Source organism: Saccoglossus kowalevskii, chromosome 14 (assembly GCF_978046115.1).
Source record: "Saccoglossus kowalevskii chromosome 14, keSacKowa6.1, whole genome shotgun sequence".
Classification (NCBI taxonomy): Eukaryota; Metazoa; Hemichordata; class Enteropneusta; family Harrimaniidae; genus Saccoglossus; species Saccoglossus kowalevskii.
Window position 1 is genome coordinate 21,609,698 of NC_140654.1, and position 16,634 is coordinate 21,626,331.

Below are 16,634 nucleotides of genomic sequence, written 5' to 3' on the forward strand. Positions count from 1 at the left end.
TTGTTATGATAGAAAAACATTGCTTGCAATTACAAACGCAGCGTGGTTTACTTGGAGATTTACTCGTAACTATGTCGTACAATAATACCACTTGCTGCGGAAATCCCTGACAGAGGTCGATTGCTAACCAAACAGTGCAATTGACGGCGGTAAATATCACGCACTGTGTACATATCTTGGGCAATACAACTCCACTTAGTGAAAAATGACCATCAATTTAACCAGCGAACGAGTGAATGCATCAGATAATCTGACTCAATATACTGATATCGGTTTTACATTATACCGCTTCTAGAGCGGTTCTTAAAATAAGTCAACTTGGGTTATTCTGGATGTGCAAAATGTGAAATTATATATTCGAATAATTATTACTGAGGTATTAGTTGTTGGAGGACTGTATCTTATACTAGTGTGCGGTCATCCCATAAGTGGTTTGTTCATATGTATACCTCAGCAGTGAAGCAGTTTTTATTCAAAGTAATCAATGTTCCATGAGGCATGTGATTCAGTTAAGAGAAAAAATAATGGTTTTGTGCACTCGTTCATTATAGTTTTTTTTCAAATATATACATCGTCGCTAGAGACTAGACAAATGTTATTTACAAAAAAATATAGACTAGAAAGCGAGAAAAAATAGGTCAATTATATGGTAGTTGAAACGCAATATTTAGAGAACGGAAAACGGAAACGGTTTCTGGAAAGCAAACTCCGTTGCTCAGATAATGAGATAAAGATTGTGTGTTTGTTGGATCCTGAGTTTATTTGTTCGCATTTGTTTACCTAAGCGGTGGTTGGATTGAAAAATGGCGAAATTCGCTCTTATGTGTATTGTGACAGTCACGATTTTCAATAGGAAAACAAAAAAATGTGTGATGTATTTGGGTCGTCACTTTGTTCGGCACAAATTGATGAACAAAAACAGAGACAACATCACAGTGAAACAGTAGGTCAATACTTATTTAAGGGAAGCACAGAAGAAATGCAATTGAAACGAATTTATAGGATAGACATATTTGTTTGCGTTGCTGTGCAATTCCTACAAAATCACGCGTTATAAATGCATATGCGTTATATATATAATGCCCCACTGATCTTCGACTCAATAACAATTCATTGAGATTTTGAGAGACGTGGCATCGCTGGATATATTAATACACGGTCGTCTAGGTTCCTCAAGCGAAGAATATTTCGGAGTTTACATCACACCATTATATGCACTTTTGGTGCATGGATCGCTGCAACCTAATCCCAGTATTTGATTGTAATAACACCAGATATAAATATGCATCAAAAATATTCTTGAATAAGAAGAGGGATGATACAATTTTTATTGGTCCTGGGTGCTATAATACCATCACACGTTTCCTTACTTTGCCCCTCACATGTCCGTGTGTTAATGTTCAGTTCATTGTGAATGAGACACGAGAGTTTTTAAATTAATATAAATTCGCAATAGAGCGGTTATATAGGTTAAGAGCTTGAATATTTACATATGAAGCATGTGTTCGTCTGCATCTAATTAATAGTGGTGTTTGCATTTAAGGTAGAGATGCACTTTATTTGTGAATTTCAATCAAAAATAGTTTTTTTCGTTTTTTATATAGATTTTTATCTAAAGAACATTCTGTGAAAATTTGACCAATGAATTCTTATTGGAACACCGTTAAAATTGCTATTTATTTTCTGGTTAAAAATAAAAAACACTCACACGTGGCAATGTTTATGTCCAATTGCCTAATTTGCATGAGTAACCAAATAACAAGACCTTTGATTGGCAATATGCAAATCGAGATTGTACGGGTCATAGTTCATTCAATTCACGCGCATGTGCAATTATTCTCAAATCAGTTCTCGCTCGCTAGCAAACCAAACATTATATTTCCTCAGTGTTTTTTCCTAATTTTTATCATTACATTATGCGTGGTGTGAAAAGAAAGAGAGGTAGAAAGAAGATTCAGATGATTTCTATGTCGGAAGAGGCAAAAGCTACACTAAAGGCATCAGCCCACCGAACGAAAAACAAAATTGATGTGAGCGTCCAAACATGACTTTCCCTGAAGGCATGAATCCAAGTTTCTGATTGATTGACTGAGGGATTTTGTTTTTAAATAATTGTTCTCAAAAAATAAACTGAGCATGTGAAGAATAATTTAACATTGTTTACAGTGATAACTGCTCATTGTCGAAATGACGCTTACCCATTCACGCTAGTCACAATAAACATCATACTCTTGAATAGGCGTCAATGACTACGGTAAAACTTAGACTCAATTTTAGGCATCAGGAATGATTGAAATATCCGAAAATGACGCCAAAATACACCTTAAAAGTCCCATTTTATTATTTTTCTAAATCCCATCCCGAATTTACGGCAGAATCTGGTCCCTCAAATAAGGGACACGTGAGCTTCGATTCTAACCGGATATATTGCACTGGGTCAGGGAGATACAAACTTTTGTGTATCTTTTGTCCAATGGATACCTCTACTACATATCATTCGCAAGTTTTGCAAGGTGGTGCGAGACAGCTTTGTTTGCAACCGGACGAACTCCGTTTAATTCAATGAAGCAAACAACTGACAATGCTAAAATAAATTTCAGAGGTACGCTAAAATTAATTGAAAACAACCAAATAATTTCAATGAAAAATAAATCACAGAGAGAGGTAACTTGATACATTACGGTAACAACTCTTTTGACGCGCTGACCGCTTCTCCGCGTCTGATGTTTTGTTTTCCTTGTCATAATACTTACTGATTGATGATTTTGTTTTGATTTTTGAGTTTTTTAGCCTGCAACTCGGCCACGACCTTTGCTTTTTCCGTGAAAAATGGGGAAGTTTACGTCAATTTGACGGACATTCCATTTTTTTTAAACTAACGAAGCACACTGTTTAGCACTCCTATTTTTTCATTTGCCGATTTTTATTCAGAAAAATTCGACCGCTCGAAAATGCACCTTAATTTTGCAATCTTAAAACATGTCAGATTTCCAACACTTAATTATTTAAAACCGGTCGAAATTTTAAAACTTTTACGTTAGGAGCTGGAGCTCTCTTCTTACAGGCGACCGTCGCCGGTAGTACAACAGCATGTTTTGTACGTACATCCGTGCGCTGATTGTCTGCGACTGTCTTAGAAAATCCCTGAATAAGGCGTTGGCAAAATCGGAAAAATAAAAAAATGCCTCCTTAAAAAACGAACATAATTCAAATATTTCTTTTAACAAATATGTTGCAGTGGGAAAAATGGGATTGGAAAGGATGAACAAAACTTCTGTGCCTCGCGTTTCGATTCTAGGATTACGCGATTATTCATTATTGTGTGTTCGCTTCCTGGAGTTGGTTCTCACCACTACATAAAAATCATCAAGGATAAATAATTTAATATCCCACTTTGTACTCTTCACGGTAAACCATAGGCTCTGAAATACTCGTAGATTTTTTATTGAAAATACATCGAAGAGAAGCCATGATGTTTTGATCGTGATAAAAGGTCACCTTCCTAGGACCGCCCCCTGTTTAATAATTCATGAGATGACGTCATATTTACTGGCTATTGCCACGTGTTTTTACCGACCCCATCAAAACACTGGTATGAATGACGTGTTTCTGATTTATATATTCAAGAGCAGTTGTTCTGGTTCAACGATTTTACACAAAATGTCTATGTCTATACGTCAACTTTCAATTTCAATAGTCTAGAAAGTATGACAAAGTATGACAAAGCAGTAATTCCCGGTTTAACGCGCAAATATGCAAATTAGCTTTTTTCTCGTCTTCTATTTTTGGTGAATTCTTGGGTTTTAAATTAAAATAGCTGATAGACGCTTTGGCCATTTGCCTCGAAATTTTCACACATTATTGACAAGGTGTTCCCCCTTCAAAATGCGTCCGGACAGTTTATTACGGCGAGTGGAACAAAAATAACAAGTCCGCAATTAACATGGATATATAAATTATGCAAAAATAGAAAAGAGTGAACTTTGAGGTCATGCTGTGCGACTTTGAAAGTCGTTAGAGAGATGAGTGGACGCATTTGAATTAGTAGTATACCAAGGTATCCAGTGATGTAATTTTATCCACAAATGGACTTGAAGTTTTTAAGCTATTTTTTTTTAAACCACTTTTGTCCAAAAAAGCATATTTTTGACCCAAAATCAAAAACGCATTCTGGATATTTAAAATAAAGACAATTTTTACAAAGTTTGTATAATAAGCTTTCAGAAAATATATAACATGTTGGATATATAATACCATCTTCATTGTCTAATTACTCAATTAAAAAGCAAGCCAAATAAACTGCATCTCTACCTTAATTTGTCTATTATGTTTGTCGCAAACCGAGTAAATCTTAGTTTGGAAAAAGTTAGCAACGCTCGCGCCGAAGACTATATTATATATTACAAGATATCGAATATACCATTTTCCGCTAACTGCGAGATCCCGCGTTATGCGTGAATTCGAACGTGAAAATACAGGACAATCGAAGGTCATAGGCGCCCTAGTGGGTCAAAACATCGAGATTCGACAGACGCGAAACTATTTCCACGCTAAATAATATGCTATACACGTTTGATGATGAACACTTTTGATGAAATAAGGGTATCTCAACGCCACATTTCTCCCCCGAAGACAAAAATTTCGACATTGCATTATAAAAAAGTGTAAAAAATCAAATCATTCGATTTTTGCGGTGGACGTTCGATCCGCCTTTTTTCACCGTGACGCTTTAGGCCAGTTCTCGCATCGAACGGCACTAATTGCTTTTAAACCATTTGTTTGTGGTGTGAACACACTACTAGCACATATTTGTGATCGGTACAATAATTTGCAATTGTTATTCAGCTCCTCTCCCCAACTCAATACATTTCGAAATTGACAATAACCCCCCTGCATTAAAAAATAACGTTCTTCACGAAAACTGGCGATGCAGTCTGCATGCACTGTTTTCTATTGCGTCCCGTTCTCCTTTTGGGCCGTGACTTAAACAAAATAACGCATAGATTGGTTTGAGATTTGAGTATTCGTGCGCTGATGATAAAATGAAAAGCTCACGAGTTGAACAATAAAACATTGCTACATCAATCCATTCAGAAATATCAAGCGTTCACCAAAAGTCAGAAAACAGTGTTCTATTATGCAAATGAGAAGCAATTGATTTGCTCCTGACAGTTCGGTGACAGTTCTTTTGTATTGAAAAAATGCGATAAACCTTTCATATCCACATGTATCCCCATGAGTGCTAAGCGTGTATGTTGAATGAAACCGTGTTATCAACTAAAGATAGCGCCCGTGCACTGCTGCGTGAATCAGCGGGAAACATGTTTCTAATTTCTGTATAAACGGCAATATAAGAGCCTCATTTTTGTTTTGATGCATTAGTTATTATTGTTATACTTTTACATATTTTTTGTAACTTATTTCACCTTTTAAACGTTATCTCCGAGTTTAATATACTTGCGATTGAAACTTACTTTTTAAACTGGGTTATTAGTATTACTATATGAATCGGACATCATGAGTTTCATTACAACTAATGTGCCTGTCTCGTAAGACGTCCAAATAGGGCTTTAGGTGTGGATTGGTATGGGATTGACAATAACAATAACAGAGTCAAGAAGACAGATATTTTGACAAATCAGACATCTGTAATCATGTATTATCAGTAGTATATATGCTATATGTAGATAAACAAACATTCTGCAACATTTCAGGAATAACATTATCGTCTATACCATGTGCAACGGAATGTTTCGACCATTTTCGAGAGATATTAAAAGTATTCATTAACTACTAGTAGATTACACATCGAAAGAAAATAAGATAATAATAAAAAGACACGTACTTTCGGGGTACATATCTGCATTCTTGTGACAACCTTACAATATAATTATCTACCAGCAAGCGCACGGGAAAACTGCAAAGTATGCATGGCAACAGTAGGAGATCCTTCGCATCGACTTATACTGCGCGTTAGAAGAATTGTTACAGCTCGTATCGCCACACTGTAATGATATACATCGCGTGTTTCCTTCTTTTGTGTTGATGTGGATTATAAAGTTGATAAAGCAAAGCACATCGACTTGATTTTCGTTTGATGGCACAATGTCATACTCTTTAACCTTCTTAGAGTCGTCAAGAACAACTTTTGTCAACGTTCCCAAAATTAAATCTATAACTTATTTTTTAAAATATGCGATCTTAAAAGCTTACACCGATATTTGTAACTGTTGTTGCGTTGAAAATACTAACTTAAGTGCAATAAACTTCAATCTTTTGGATTGACAAGTCACAGAAAATCATAGCAAAATAACGTAGATGGGGTTAAAAATGTCTTTATAATCTATCGGCGTTTTTTTTAAATTGTTTTTACTTTACTCCTGAGATACATACATCGCTATGTACACGCATTCGTAAGAACAATATACATTTCTGTGTAGCGGCATTTATTCACAAACCAGTCACTCTTCTAGTGACTGTGCTCAAGCACATTACGATATCACACCTGATCGTAACATGACGCAACAATTGTAGATGCAACCCCTGTTTACGACTGTTAATGAGAGGAATCGCGTTCACCAGAGTAAACATGACATCAATTTGATTTAATCCATCCACATGATGTGTCAATAATCTTTCTCGAATAGGTGAATGTGCGCACCTTTTGAACAATCAGGCAAATCCATCTGTTATTGTTTTTAGCCAGGCAGGGTTTTGCTGCAAGTCCTGAAGAAGTAGCTGCGGCACTACTGTAATGCATTTAGTACTAAATAGTAGTGTGTCATTCAGGGCTGAGTAGTGATATGAACATTTATTGATAAGATATTTTTGATTGTAAATTTCCCCATCTTTGAATTATACATTGCAATATTATATTGTTGTTTTTTGCATATATATATTGTTCATTTAATATTTGCAGCATTAATTTGTTCTCTGTTGAATGAGGGTATTACACACTTTACCCTTCATTCATAAATCGATTTTTGACAATAATTATCAAATGATTCGACATTGGGCTGACATTGATGTCGCCAAGCAAAATCTGCTTTTCTGACAACTGTTCTAAGCTGATATATTTACTTTTACTCAAACATTTGAAGTTTAGTGAAAAATACTTTTAAATACCATTTCATTTCATTTCAGCTAGCCTTTGTCGGATTTGTTTATTTCATGAAGATATCCCAATTTTGGGGGAAAAGTTTTTGGCATTTTTTGTGAGAAAAAAATACTATCACAATTTCTTCGATAATTTGCAAACTTGGTAGTTCCTATTGTTTCTTCTGTCTAGCCCTGAATACGCCCTTTGTTAATAGAAACTTCTTGATTGGATATGTAATTATTGGCATATATTGATTCAAGTTTACTTTTGGAATTTATTAAATATGAAATTAAAACAAAGAATATTGAATATAGTAAAAACAGCAAAGGAAAGGAGAAACTATGTAAATAAAACTTTATATTCTCATTTCCAAAAAAATAAAAAAATAAAAAAACACACCTATTGTTAAAGAAGAAATTTAACGCATACAAAAGAAACCCCAAAACGAATACAATTATGCAACAGAATGCTCCATTATACGCTACCGTGGTATAAATTAGGAGAAAAAATAATAAATATTTCCCGGATTTGAAAGCAATATTGGCCAAACATCGCATTTAACCAGCTGTACAACTCGTATAATAATATTCTGCATAGAACGAACGAGACACAGTCTGTAATGCAGCACTAATAATGTAAATTATTGAATATATACCCCAGACAATGAACAAATATTCTTAAACCTAACTAATAAACTTGAGCAATTTGCACATTCGTACAAACCAAAATCAATTAAATTTGCTAGTCATGTAATGTCTAGGTATTGTGAAAGGACACACAGTCGTGGCACAATTAGTGTAAATGTTTAATACTATCAAGTAATGAAATGGGTTATCATGAGTATCACTTGAGTAAATTTATAAACCGTCATATAACGTAAGAGAGTAGTGTAACAGTGGCTGGGAGAGTGACTGTAAAGGGTGTCTAGACTATAACATATTAACTGCATCTAAATACCCTGATGATTATAAAGGCGTTAGGGATATCATCTGTTTATGTTATTTAGTGCTAATTAACATAATTCATTTCGTCTGTCGCGGCGTCAGCTTGGAAAATAAAGAAACACAATGAGTCATCGTCTGGGCATAATTTATTCCCAACGAATTGACGATAACCTATTGTAAAACTGTCTCCCAAACTTAAATACTTTGTTGTCAATCGGAAATTAGAAGATATTGACGATATCGTATCAAAATTTCAAATGATTTAATTTTTTAACCAGTTTTTCTCTCATCAAAAAAAGTGTGAAATAGCAGCCAATTACTATATATTTGCAACTATGAGAACCATTAAAAAATGTATATATATAATATGTATGGAATGTGCCAACAATAGCCCAGCCACGGTTTTCTCAAGACATTTTGACGAAAAAACAACGGATGTAAAAACAAAACGGTCCTGACTTGCATTCGGCCATAGCTTACATGCGTATTACTTCTTAATTAGTGGACCAATTTCCTTTAACATCCAATAAAAGAATGGTTTCAACTATATGAAATTGTGAACTAATATCTTACTTATTTATCATCTTCCAAGAGTTTTAATTGTCATCTAAGTGCAATACGAAAAAATATATCTTGTTTTTGCTGGCTGATGGGGACTACATGATAAATAGGTTGAACGAGTAAATTAGTATTAAACTTGTACGTCCATTGTGGGTTTAAGTTACCTAAAATATTAGTAGATACGTTTACTAACTACAAGTGTATACTCTTTTATATCAGTACAATTACGAACTTATAATTTTACATATAAATATTTATATGGCAGACCGAGTGTGTCGGAAGCGAATGCAAATAACAAGAGAAATTCTTGGTTCCAATTTGACTAGACACTATAACCGCATCTAGCATTTCGAAAATTCAAGTGCAACTTACTATCCTGCTTTTTCAAGGTGTGGTATTGGTTTTGGAACCTAATTCATATTGGCAAATTGAATAACTCCGGCGTTTAATCGTTTTCCTATAATTATATAAGAATTGGTAATTTTACTAACCCCTGGAGAATTTGGGATAGCTTTAGTATTGCTTGAACATTGGTTTAGCTAAACATGTGATAAAATTTCATTCAAATCGATAGCTAACGCAAATGAATGGACGAATAACATATCAAAGAGACATGCCTTTCAAAAGAAAGAAAGCACACAACAGCTGTTGCCAAATCCTCGGTTGGTTGTATCGTTGATGACGGTAAAATAAAATAAAATTGTTATTATTTGACTATCATTTTTGTAAATAATATTTGCTATAAAAAGCTACCGTTGCTAACAGAGCACGACATATGTAACCATACACCGGGTGTTGTTTAATACCCATGTCATGCGATTACTGTAGCGACACTAAGAACAGATGACTAGACAGTTCCGGTGACACTTCCAATGTGAATTGAGTACATATTTGTTTTCTATTTCGATCAAGAGTTCGATGAACCAAGAATGTTGATTTCACGATGAGTTTAAATATTATTAGTGATTGTCAGCGATATTGTCGGGTGATTTCCCGACAAAAGTAGTGCCATCACATACAGAACCGACTGCCGTGATTTCAGTTTCAGTCACCGTCCTGATTCAACGATGGCGTCTATCAATACTTCCCCCAGATTAATTCGATTGTTCAAAAATAGTGCACAAGTGTCTTAAATACTTCTATCGTAATATACTAGTATATATTTATTTTACATTTATCACCGTAACACCATAGTTACAGCGTGCCGTAATTTTGCGGTATTTTATGGGGTATTATCATCCTACCATATTAGAAAATGCGAATTCGAAATATGGAATGATTATTCGCGTAAGAGTCCTCTAATAATAAAAACAAACATGGCTGCAACCAGAGTTTTTCGGATTCAACACAAAGAAGTTTGCTGATCCTGTTTTAAATATTTTGGATTTCGACATTCCCATGGTGTATCCTTGGAAGAAAAAGATGTATAATAATAAAGGTATTCTCTCGTAATAACCTCATAATATATATATATATATATATATATATATATATATATATATATATATATATATATATATATATATATATATATATATATATATATATAAGAAAAGAAGAGAGAGAGAGAGAGAGAGAGAGAGAGAGAGAGAGAGAGAGAGAGAGAGAGAGAGAGAGAGAGAGAGAGAGAGAGAGAGAGAGAGAGAGAGAGAGAGAGAGAGAGAGAGAGAGAGAGAGAGAGAGAGAGAGAGAGAGAGAGAGAGAGAGAGAGAGAGAGAGAGAGAGAGAGAGAGAGAGAGAGAGAGAGAGAGAGAGAGAGAGAGAGAGAGAGGAGAGAGAGAGAGAGAAGAGAGAGAGAGAGAGAGAGGGAGAGGGAGAGAGAGAGAGAGAGAGATTGATTTATCATGCATGTATTTATGATGTCTTTCTATTCTATGACCGTCATTAATGTTTCCAATTGAATCCACCCATCAAGTTGCCGTTTCTTTTGATTTTATCTATCATTTCTCCTTTAAACGTTGACTGATTTTTAAATTAATAAATCACAATATCTGTTCATATACAATAACCACTTGCTCTGGCTCTTAACGAGATCCCGTCGGCCATATGTATCTAAGCTATATTGCCTTTCACAACATTGTGATTCAAGATTTGGGTCAAAATGATATCGAATCAAATTTGATTGTATTTTTTATATCATGCTGATTGAAATTCGTGTAAACCACTTGTTTGCAATTTCTTACCATGCATGCGTTACTATATTTATTTTCTCAATTCTTCTCTGCCGTCTGCCATGTTTCGTTCATCTACTTTGGAGTGAACCGTTTTATTCGATTTATGACTTGACTTGTACGTGTTGTCAAGAAGAATTGAAAATCAACCATCGATCGACGAGATGAGAATGAAACGTGTCAAAACTCCCACCTGCAGCTGTAAAAAATTTGAATACCATGTTTTTTGTGCATAATGAAAAGAATAATCTCCTAAGGTCGATCAATATTCAGGATAGATGAGGCGCAGCGAACATGATTACCTTTTTTGGTGACCTTTCTTTCTATCGCTGTTGGTATCATATATCGTTTTGCGGCATTTTCAAAATGGCCGACTGGTTTCAACTTGAGCGCGTTGCAATTTCTTCGACGTGATTTCGAAAATTGATACGAAATGTTAGTCAAGATGCTCATAATTGTGCTTGACGAATACATTAGGAAAGCTTCTACCAATGATAAATATAATATAGCCGTACTAGGTAATCTAGCCATATTATCCACCAGGAGACAAAGAAATGATGATGATGACTAGGTAATCACAGTTCTTGGTAAATATTTAATGTAACCAGACGTTAAGGGTTAAATTACCCGTTACGTCTGGCTATATATTGGATCAATGACTATGATTATCTATTACCATTTTCTATATATTGTTGGATGATCCAATCACCATTGTGGCGTGCAAGGCCCCATTTTTTCTTAGGTTAGTTTGTATTAAAGTAAAGTTAATTAAAAGTATTTAAACGCGTATTGCGCGTGAACTCAAACCAATGCGCGATACCAAATCGCCTAGCGGCACGACCGGACGTTAAGATTTTTTTTTCTTCAAAATTTTGGTTAAACGAAATCCGAATCTAGAGGCTACATCAGACATGTGAAATTGATGACATCAGAGATCATGTCGGACGAAATAAGGAGAAGACTTTAAAAAAAAAAAAATCTGCATGTGTACTACACGCTCTAGCATAGCATATTGGGAGGTAGGAGAGAAAGTGTGATATTATACTATAGAGGTGTAGACAATTGATAATGGTGAAATTAGAATCGATAGGTTCTGACGACGACAGCTTGCAATTTAATAAAATTGGCCAGTTTATAAATAGAGAAATTACAAGGACGATTTCATACCAATCGTTCGTTCCAAGCAAATACCCAAAGGTTTAATGAAAAAAAAATCTCAATACAAATGCCGTATTTAGAATTCTACTATTCGACTGATAGCAATAAATGGCTTTTTTTGTAAATATTCAGGTTGTTTTCGCAACTATTATGCTAATTCTAACATAGCTGGATCATATAGCACCAATAGATTACTCTCTCGTCGCGCTTATTCATTCTAAATACAGTATATTCCCAGTGGCACTAAGATCTCCACTGTTAGCACGACAGTCCTTGGACAGGTTAATAAGGTATACAATTTATTATACGTTACTGACTGCGATATAATTCGTCATGTGCAGTGTTATTAGATATTCATTCAAAATATTAAACGGTAGTTTTAGAAACATTAAATACCAGTTACGTGGGCGTTTCAAACTATTAATAACGGTTAAATATCATACACGGTATTAGCCCTATAGTTCCTAAAATTCACACTAACACAGTATTTCACTGCCAAACATGATGTGTGGAAAGCCAGATTACTTTCATGCTCGGCGGTAAAATTACAGTTGGTTTATTTCATACTGGTGTTCAATAATATCCGTGTGTTTAAAATAAAAAGCGAATTCCCTGCGTTTGATAGTGGGCGTCGGAATACATCGCACCCAGTCATTTCCCGTCCCGTGTTCGCGTGGTAAGTTTAATAGTACATCGCTAAGCATTATAAAAACGGTCCATATTTACTGGTACTCGATCGCACGACACCCTACCACTTTATTATCGGAAACATTAATCTAATGCGGATTAATAACAAAATGGCTGTTGAAGATTAACTGGGCCACATATAGTCATGCTTTTTTTGTTGTTTTGATATTTGAAATTAGTCGCCTGCTGCAAATGGTAAACCTGTTATTACATTAGTAACGTCTCTAATTATTACACATCTTTCGCATCTAGTTTTTTAACTAAGAACTATTGAGCATAAAAAAGAGAGGAGCGTGTATCTCAAGAGTGACCCAAATATCTGGTTTATTAAGCATGTTCACGGATTTAATAAACACGATATTTTAGGGGTGACATTATGATATCCTATTTATCCCACGTTTACATTTCGCAGAGTTTTGAATACAAACACGATTGTATTAAACTGTTGACAATTAATCATGTGTTCAATATTTAATCTAGACGACACATTATCGTCACGATATTGATTTAGATTAGTTTCATAAGGTGTATCATATATTACAATTATAAATTTCAGATGAATTCAATTAGTTGTCGATGTACGTAATTATCACATTTGCCTGAACCATGCATGTTTGAAACACACACGAAACTAATTTCCCGCGAACAACACCGTGACGTCTGCTCGACTCAAACAAACCAATAGCCTGAAAGGCCCGTAGAGCATTCGTGACCGGAACGTACTTCCGCAATTCTAATTGGGGAGTAAACTTCAAATAGAGAATAAATATGCCATATTCAGAAAAGCAGTCGAAACTATTTATATAATTTTTTTCACTATTTATTTTATCATAGACCTTAGAGAAGCGAGCTGGTTAGAAATATCATGATCTTCCCCAGAAACACTACCATCTTCTGATAGACCGTCAATGCCATTAAAAACGTCTATTAACTCGGAAGATTCAAAATCTACACTCGAAGAGGCCGCCATAATGTTTTCAACTAAACGCTTATTAGCATAATCTTGCTCACGCATATCACGAGACTTTCTAAATTACGCAAAGTGCGCATGCGCTCATAACGAGGTAAAACCCCCGCTATAATTTATTTACAGAGATTACGAATCTGAGATTATAACTCACGTTTACATGAAAGGAAATACCGCAGTTGCACGTCCCTCTTTTCTAAGGTCTATGATTTTATTGGTTTTGGTAAATCCTTGTGCTGTGGAAAGAGGCGTGTATGGCAAGTGTAACCGCGAGAGGGCGACTTTCCGTCTATTTATCAATGGGAGAGGCGTGACATACTAATGTACGAGTCGTAACGATCATTCCCACTATAGCGACTTTGTCATGTGACCCTCTTCGTCATAGATCGGCACATCCACCAAATGTCATTTCAATTGAAAACATAACCCTGGACAGTTTTATCGATTGGGGCCCGGGCCGGATCAGAAGATTAAAGTTTCTGTAAGACCTCTCAATTGACACAATATATCGATTACGCAGAATTAACAATTGAAATTTCATTCGCAATGGTCAGTCTGAAGTTCGTTCAAAGTTCACTTTTTGAGAATAAATTGATAAATCGCAAAACTAGGTAACTATGGAGTTGAGGCAGATTGGTTGATTGCTTGATTGGTTCGAGTATAACAAAGTACGTCATTAGCGGGGAGTAGTGAGTAAGAAACCCTACAACTTCATGACAGTGATATTCACGGAAGTGAATGTTATGACGGTCTTTAGTGAACGCTTTTGGCATTTTCAAGTAATTATACTTGTATGTGTTTGTGCCTACTTCATTACACGCGTCAGAATACATACTTTTGCAATAGTGTTATAAGTCACCTGATCACCCGAGTGTATTGATACGTAAGTAGCGCCGTTGGTGTAACTGAAAATGTTTCTTTAATGTTTCGTGTGTTCCTGAGTCAACACATATGTATATGTTAGTATATTTTTGTCACGCCTCAAGTAGCAACATGTTTGTTTAATTGTTCTGTGTATATTTCTCGAATGTAGATTTGATTTTTCGAATTCACGGGAGAGTGCACTTGACACATTATTTATGTATCAATTCGTGTATACCTTGAAGTCACGGGCCTCACGTGCGTTCTGGCATTTGGCGGATGCAGTTTTCTACAGACCATTAGTTCTGTCATGAATTTGTTTTTGCGTATCTGTTAATCGACTTAATTAGCTGATTACGAGTGAATTGCTGTGTTGTGTCTGTCATCGTTTAGGCCTATTTGGAGTTTTGGACGGAACTTGGCTCAGTGATTTGGAACTAATTACGAGATAACCGTCGCTATTCTGACTACTCATTCTGACAGTTGGTATTTATAGTTATTAATGTAGTGAACGATTAATCAAAAGATATGACGTATTCAGTACTTAGTGTGATTGGCTTTATGATTGAAGGTTACGCCCTAGAGTCTTTTTTCTGCTTTGTAATTGGTTAGAGTTTTGAAAATGAATAAAGAGAGTTTGAGTTGGTCTTGGCGAATACTCCACGACAGATGCAGTCTAAGTCCAGTTCTGGAGAGTCTAGGACAGAGTCTTGAGTCAGCCTTGCGATAGTCTTGGGGATTTTCCCCAGTGCGCCGTGTCTCATAGAGTGCTCGAAAGACCGACTAAGACGAGAGTTGAAACGTATTTCGCTGTGTGTGTCTTATTTGACTGTAAAGCTTAAGTGACTTCCCCGATCCCGCACCTCAAGGGGACAAGAGCTATAGAGACGAGACGAGATTCCCCCCTGACACGTGTGGAGAACCCAGAGAGAAGAATTCCCCCCCCCGTGATACGTGGTGTGAGAACCCTGGGCATTGCGTCTTACGCACATTGACATCCTGTGAAGAAAACTGAAATGGCGAAGAGGTGTCTTTCTTGTGAACCGAACTAACAGCTTCATGGCAGAGACGACTCAGAAACCGCGCTTGACGACTAACGGTTTTACCAGTATGGCACTGATGAATGACGCTGAAGACATGAAGACTTTGGAGCCCCTTCGGAAGGACCAGTATCGAATAGGACTGTATAATTAAGAATTGAGCGACATTAAAGACAAGAAGAAGAACGACCCGGACTAATGCGACGAAAGAAGAAGACGCTTAGAGACTTTGATTAGAACTTTAGCTATCTGTGTATTGCTTAGAGAACCGCTCGTTGGACACTGTAACTGACACTGTGTAACTCAGGACGTTGAACTCTTTTCCACAATCCCAACACTATTGTTCAGTATGTAATGTATTGCTTGCTTTTCCTATCGTTTTTTCTTACCATTTTTTTTGTGATGTTGAATTGTATGTATGTAAGCGCCCAGATCTTAGTTTTGAAATGATATTTAGTGACGTTCGAGGTCCTTTATAACGATTTAAGCGCGCCTCAGTGGACAAGTATTTGCAACACAGTGTTATGAGTTTTGTGAAGTTTTATGGTGTTTTAATGAGTTTATGAGTAAAGGATTATGATGGGAGGAATGATGCCCCCACGAGTTTTTCAGAGTTTTGAGATTTGTCGATGTACAGAGATATCGACGTTTTAAGAGTTGTTTTGTTTTCGTGTTGTTTTCCGGAATACTTTTGACGCTTTTTGAGTTAAGAGCACCTTTGTAACGTTTTTAATGTCTTTTTGAAGTGAGTTTGGTGCGCTCATATACGTATTGTTTGATAACGCAAGCTTTTGTTCATGATTGACAGGTTTATATGTAACTCAGTAGTTTCTATCGTTTTTGCCTTTCCAGTCTTTAATTGCCAGAGGAGTAATGTGTTATGATAGCTTTGTCTTTGCATTCCGTTTCCACGCCGTATGACTTTTGTTTAGATTAACGACTTGTGAGTTCAGTTGAAGTTTATTAGCGTATATGACAGGAGTTTGATTAATAGCTTTTTATTCATTGTTTATTAGTGACCGCTTTGCAATGCTTTAACCGAGAGACGCATCCCTGGTAATCACGTGATCAAGCTGTCGACTGCAGCGATTGGCTGATCGCTTGGTTACACCTTAGTTTTTTTTGACCTTTTGATATAGAGTTTGT

At 35.9% G+C, this 16,634-nt stretch overlaps 1 protein-coding gene across 2 annotated transcripts in view; it reads left to right on the plus strand.

The window, feature by feature from the left end:
- LOC102810176 (sodium-dependent multivitamin transporter-like) overlaps positions 1–16,634 on the plus strand; it is a 63,168-nt gene that overhangs the window by 35,121 nt on the left and 11,413 nt on the right. The gene's annotated exons all lie outside the window — the stretch shown is intronic.